We start from the raw sequence: 6,979 nt of genomic DNA, 5'->3' as shown, positions 1-6,979 counted from the left end.
AACCCCCCCCCCCAAATATTGTTATTCAGTTATCTTATTAATAGGCCTCATAAACTTATCGCTGTATCACACTCTTACTTTTATTATCAATTCATTTAAATTAAAGGAAAAAATGATGAGTTATTGAAATTAAGAGAGTTTAAAACCTTTTCTATAGTTCTGACTGTGTTTTACCTCTTTCGGACTGTTAAAACTACTTTTATCCAAAGTCCTGATCAAAACTGGTTTTGATGAAAAAACATGATTTTTGTATTCAATTAGATATTTTTTTGTGTTGTGATGTTATTTAGTGGAAATTCTGGAAACTTGGAAGAACATATGTCTAAAAATTACAACAGAAAAATTTGGTGTTAAGTTGCTAACTGCACCAGTGTGTTTTACCATTATATTGCCCTAATCACATATTGACTTGTATATGTATCATTAATTTTCACAACTGACATTTCAATAACTTTTATTAAAGGATGGTGATAAGTGCGGAATGAATTTTTTTTATTTTATGATTTCCTTTTAAATTATTTTTTTCCGGAAATTTTTTGAAAATTAATAATTTTATATAATATTAACTATAATTCATTTACTGTCATATTAAATCTATTAATATTTGCTTTTATTGGCCAATACTTTTAGCAAGTTCAATCATTAAATTTAACCTATTTTAATTAATTATGTGATCAAAATTTTTGAATGAAAAAAAGCATCTTTTTTCATTCTTTAGAAATAGAAAATTCTCTAAACCAAGTAAAGAGGTATAGCTTTTTATCATTTAATTTTTGTTGCTTTTGATAATGTGTAATATTTTAATTTTGAATCAGAGAACTGGAGAATATATTTATATGATATTGAAACTATTTTTCTATTTGTAAATAATAATCAGATATATTAAATAAATTAGTTTATTTTTAAATTTATTCTTAAATTTTTTTACTCCAAATCTTAGTTATTGCTTAAAATACAATGAAATTTTCTGAACATGTCAAACTTTGATTTTTTCAATTTAAAATTAATAATAACATATTTTTTAAGGGAAATATTGTTAAGGGAATTATTATTCTTATTGACTTATAAATTATTTTAAGAATGAATTTTAATTCTTTTCCTGCATATATACAAATATTGCAATCAACAGCTTTTAATATATGAAACAACTTATTTATTTTTGATCTAAATAAAAAATATATTTTAGCTTTCTGTATAAATTTTTTTAACAGTTTAATTATTTGAGAAAATTTTTTTTTTTTAGATTTAGTGATATTTATTTAAATATTGTTTATGTCTGTACTTTTTCTCTGTTCATTGCATTAAACTATCCATTATTGATGTTAGTTATCCAATTTATATTATGAAATGTATTATCTCATAGCTAATTATATTCATTTTAAATCTTGATATTTTTTAATTTAATTAGTTTTTATTAGTAGGAATCTTTTGATAGTTTAGATCTACTGATGATTTAATTTTTAGATATAACCATCGACTTTTTAAGAAACGAAATTATTTCAAAATTTTTTGTACCAGTTTTTAAGACATTTTCTTACCTCTAATTATTTTGATTTTAAATCTTGTTAGTTTTTTAATTTAGTTATTTATTAGTAGTGACTTGTAGTTTTGTTACACATTGTCTGCACTGTCAATTAAAATATTAAAAATAAGTTTTCAGTATTTTAATTATTTAAAAGTGTGTGATTTATTTGCCCCAGTTTTGAAATTATTATTACAATAATAATATTTTGCCGTTGCTTAGCCTAATAAATCTTTGTATTTTCTGTAATAATTTTGTAATATTTTATTTACATCAACTTTTGAAATTATAATATAATTTTAATTTCTTATATATATTTAACATATCTTTCGATTATTAGTCACAAATTTTTTTCATGTTGTCAGAAGTTGTCTGTAGTCTAATTTATTAAATATGTTATTTATACTGCTTCTTTGCAATGTGTTGTTAAGTGCTATAATAATTTAACACAAAGGTGTTTTTTTTTATTAGTATCAATCTAAAATTATTGTTACTTTTGTATGGTTTCTCTGTATAGGATATCTATTAATGTTTTGTGCTGATTATATATATTTTCTTGCACAAAATGATTTTATAAACATTTTGTACTTTCGGGAGATGTTTTGTCTCTAATTCTAATTTAATATTAAGTATCTAAGTGCCAAAGATAATATTTATTCTTTAAATTTTTGCATGATTTAGCTGTATCTTAAGGCTAAAATTTATTTATTCTCCGTTTGATTTTCAACATTATGGGTATTTTCAGAAACTGTGTCTCAACAAGATAGCCTTTTCACTTTGCCCTTAGACTATCTGAAGTATGTATTGAAAATATGAAAGAATGAGAATGAAAGCTTCTTTTTCAAATATGATGCGTAAAAGTTCATATCTGAGCTAGTATCTCAAAATAGATTGAAGTCGTTTCCGAACACAACTATCTAATAATCTGATGTATTAGTAACACATTTTGTTTGCTGTAAAAAGTTGTTTTTATTTAAAAAAAAAAGAGAAAAATCTGAAGAAAAAAAAAGTTCAGTTGTGAAAGTTACCTTCTGAAGTAAATTAAACTTTCTTATTTTCTACACTTAGGTAAAATAAAATTAATTTTATACATTTTAAGTCATTCATTTAAATTTTCTATAGAGTCTAAATCTAACCTTCATTTTTATAATTCAGCTTCATGTTAATGTTGGTACTCAGCATGCTATCTTTTAGTTTTTGTGGAAAATTTGAAAAAAGGTTTGAATTAATATTAAAAATCACATTTTAAACATAAATTATTAATGTTTAAATTGTGTTCACGACAGATATTAATGTTCAAAATGTGTTCACAATGAATATTATTCTTTAAAATGTGTTCATAACAATTATTAATGTTTAATATATTTTAATTTGTTGTACAAATTTTATACAGGCAATCAAAATAACATCAGGGCAACAGAAAAACAAATTTTTAATTCAAAATTTTCGCATTATGTTTTTAAGATTTTCAAACTTAAATGTTTATTTATTTGAAACCTAATTTTAGTACATTCGTATAATTTTAGGACAAATTAATTTTTAATTTTAATAATGTTGTAAAACCTACATTCGATGGTTTCATTCAATGTCTTGATTGTGATACATAATTTTTTGAGGTTTCCAAACTTAAATGTTCATTTATTATAAAAATAATTGTTGCATGTTAGTCTCTTTTATGACAAGCAAATTTTATATTTTAATTAAGTTGGAAACACTAAATGGGTATGAAATATCACAGACAGGGTCAATATGCTTTGATTTCAATTGTATCATGAGTAATTAGAAAAACTGTAAAGAATAATTTTTAACTATATGAACCATAACCACACCATTAAATTTATGTAAATGTGGTTAGATATTAGAGGTCTGTAAATCGAGTAGATTTAGGGGAAAAAAATATTACTCTGTCCTGGAAATAATCAATTTCTGAATCTGAGTTCAAAATAAGTATTTTTATGTATTCACGATCGCAACGCTCGAATACGCCATCTGGGGAGTAGCCCAGTTCCATGCCTTTGACCCTACCCTCTCCTCCTTTTTTCAGTTCTATAGGAATGTACTTCGATATTTTTCCTTTTCTTAATATTTTTCGTATTTAATTGTCAATAAGATTTTTTTTTAAATTTTCATGACGCTTTCTTTTATAACAATGTGTAATGTAGTTTTTTTTCTCCAGTTCCATGTAGTTTCCTAACTTAAAAGATATTAATCTATTTGAAAATCAAGACAGAAGCTAATGTACTTCCTTCTTCTGTGACTCTGCACACGCTAATGGTGAAAGCATGCAAAGTATTGCTATAGGTAGAGAGTTCTGCTCTACCTGTAGCACATTTTGATCGCCAATTACCTTTATATAAAAAAAAAAATTTAAAAATATTATTTTTTTCATATTTTAGGATTGATGGGGATGTATACTTCATATATAATGTTATTAAATTCATAAAATATTTATAATGATATTAAATTTTTTGTTACTTATTGCTCTTAAGTAAAGTTTTTCTACAAGCTGGAAAACAACAAAAATAATTTTTTAATCCAGACTTAAAGTTTAAAATAGTTTATCTTGATATATTTTAATTAAATGGATGAATATATTTTATGAATATGGCATTTTGATTGTTTATTTTAACTGTGCCATTGTTTTTCAATCAAAAATATGTTTGAGAGAAAAATATGAATTTTGAAATCAGAAAAATTACACAGTTTCTGATAATACCCATACATTTAGAAAAAGAAAAGTATAGTTTGGGTATGGTAAGAACTTCCGCCCCCCCCCCCGCCACCAAATCTGAGGCTGTCTGCTGCTATGGAAACAAGACTAGTGCATTTCAGTGAGGGTATCTTCTCTTCATACTAAGATTAACACAGTAAACTGAAGAAGAAAAATTCCCTTTCTTTCCGCAACCCAAGCCAAATCCTGTCCTAAACAATGACCCCACACCCCAACTTGAAATAGTTATACCTCGTTACCATAGTCACTGCCACGAATCTAGACTAATGGCTAGTGAAGTCATTTTAGATTAACTGTATACTTTTCTTTTGTTCGTGTTTATCTTATTTCTTTAATATTTGTTATTTTTCTATTTGCTTTGCCTAAAAACATTTCTTCCCCCTCCCCCCCAAAAAAGAAAATATTTTTACTACTAATGGGGATCATACAATTTTTTTAATTCTGCATGTTTGAGAGCAACACATGTATTATAATCTAAGCTATTGTATATGAATTTGATTTAATCAACAAACAGACTCATCAATGCATGAATTCATTAAAATATGTTATCTTTGCTTTTTACTTGAGAAATTTCTCTATTTGTACAAGAACTTTATTGCTTTCCATTTAGAAAAATTTCTTTTTGTTTAATACATACAAATTTTTATAGATATGTTTTTTTCCTTTCATTAATATCTTTTTATTAATAACTTTTTGTAAATGATGATTTTAAAAGGAAAATATCAGTGTAATATTAGTTATATTTGTATGGCTCTTATTTCCATAGTTTATATCTTTTTTAGAAAATGCAATGATATTCAAACACATTTTAGACAGAAAGTATTTAAAATTTATATGTTTTGGAAAATTGATGAAGCAAATTTTATTATGCTAAATATTATTACTTTGATTATGCATAATTGCACTTGTACTTCTTTACAATCATTCTGGAATCACATTCTCAAACTGAATTTTTGAAAAATTTCTTTATTAATATGAAAGTTGTACTTGAGGATTTTAAAAAGAAAATTATCTAATATCATTTGTATGTCTCTTTTTTCCAAAAGTAGCACATTTTTTTTAGAAAATCAAATTACTAAAATATATTTTAGATGGATAAAGCATTTAAAATTAGTATATTTTTAGAAGATTATTGCGAATAAAGTTTAATTACCAATTATTAATATTGTTTAGATTATAAATAATGGAACTTTTGTTTCTTCCACCATTCTAAAATAATCTTTGAACTAAATTTATTATTTCTTTAATATTTTTATTCTATTACTTTACTTTTTCAAAATGTTCATTATAATAATTTTTTATCTATTTTACTGTTAATCATAAAATATAGGAACTTTTAAAATTGTATAGGTTTATAACTAAATTAGTATCATCTTTTCATGAAATACATAATTTTTAGCTTGATATCTTATATTAAATAACTTTTAAGATCTTTGTTTTTTTACTTTAAAATCCATTATTAGAAAAAAATAATTAAACTGTTTGTTATAATACTGCCTATTTGATTCCAAATTTTTTTTTTGCTTCTTTGATGTAATTTTTTGTTGTTGTTGTTGTTGTTCATTTTTAGAATGGTGTAAGAATTAGTATTTATTGTCTACCAACATATTTTTTTCCCCTCTTTGTGTACCCTTCAACTGTTTTGGATTTTCTGTAGTTGCAACAGAATATATTTTTCACCCTGGTGACAGAAATTAAGCTTTAAAATCAGGTTTACCAAGTTTGATTTGAAAAAATTTGGACCACCAGACTAAGTAAATTTCATTTAAACATAGATACAGTTAAACTCATTTATTACAAGTACAAAGGATGTGAGGTAATTTCTTGTTTTATCAGCGTGCTTTTTAGACCCCAAATGGTTGGAATTATCAAAAATAAAAAATTTAAATGTGCAAAGCTGGATAATGCTAAAACTGCCTTGCTATAAAAACATCAAGTGTTAAAAAAAAAATTCAAAACTGAGATTTGTATGTGTTTGTCAATTTGGCATAAGCTACACATCATAAATTGTTTTACAAAAATGTTTTTTTTTTTAAAATCAGTTTTCTGAAATTCTATTTTGCTGTTGATAGTATCAGCAAATGAAAGAAAATAAATTTTGCAAACCATATTTCTCAAAATCTATCAAGAATCACTTATGCCTTCTTCTGTTTTAAAAAATTACATGGCAGTATAAAAGTTACCTTTTATTGATTATTTTATTTACACTTCTAAGGAAAATACGTAAGACCTTTTTTTAAAATTTTATAATGAGCGTCGAACAGCCGACACAATTCTGAGTTAACAACTGCCAATGTTCAACTCCATAACCTTGTAATTTTGAACCCAACCTAGAAGATAAGGGAACTCCTGGATCAAGCATTGGGAGAAACTAGCCTTCATGGAAGACATTTTGGTGAAATTAACCATTATATATAAAGGAAACATTTGCATTACATATAAAGGAAAATCACTAAAAATCTCCCACAATTTGCTTGACAGCAAGGGGCCTTTGATCCGTCTACCACTGGGGATTTTTTACGTCAGCACTGTGGTCGCTCTCAAGACGGGTACAAAATTCATAAAAAAACTTATTTATGATTTTGCTTTCTCTGGACATAAACACTTATGGCGTTTATTAAATTATCCCTAACACCTTAATGATGATAAAAGCAGTTCTGTATTAAGCATGAATTCCTTTCATTAAAGCCTCATCCTTTTCTTTTTTGCACCTTTTCGAATATGTG

This window comes from Parasteatoda tepidariorum, chromosome 1, assembly GCF_043381705.1.
Source record: "Parasteatoda tepidariorum isolate YZ-2023 chromosome 1, CAS_Ptep_4.0, whole genome shotgun sequence".
Taxonomy (NCBI): Eukaryota; Metazoa; Arthropoda; class Arachnida; order Araneae; family Theridiidae; genus Parasteatoda; species Parasteatoda tepidariorum.
The sequence above is the reverse complement of the archived record's forward strand: the minus strand, read 5'-3'. Positions refer to the sequence as shown.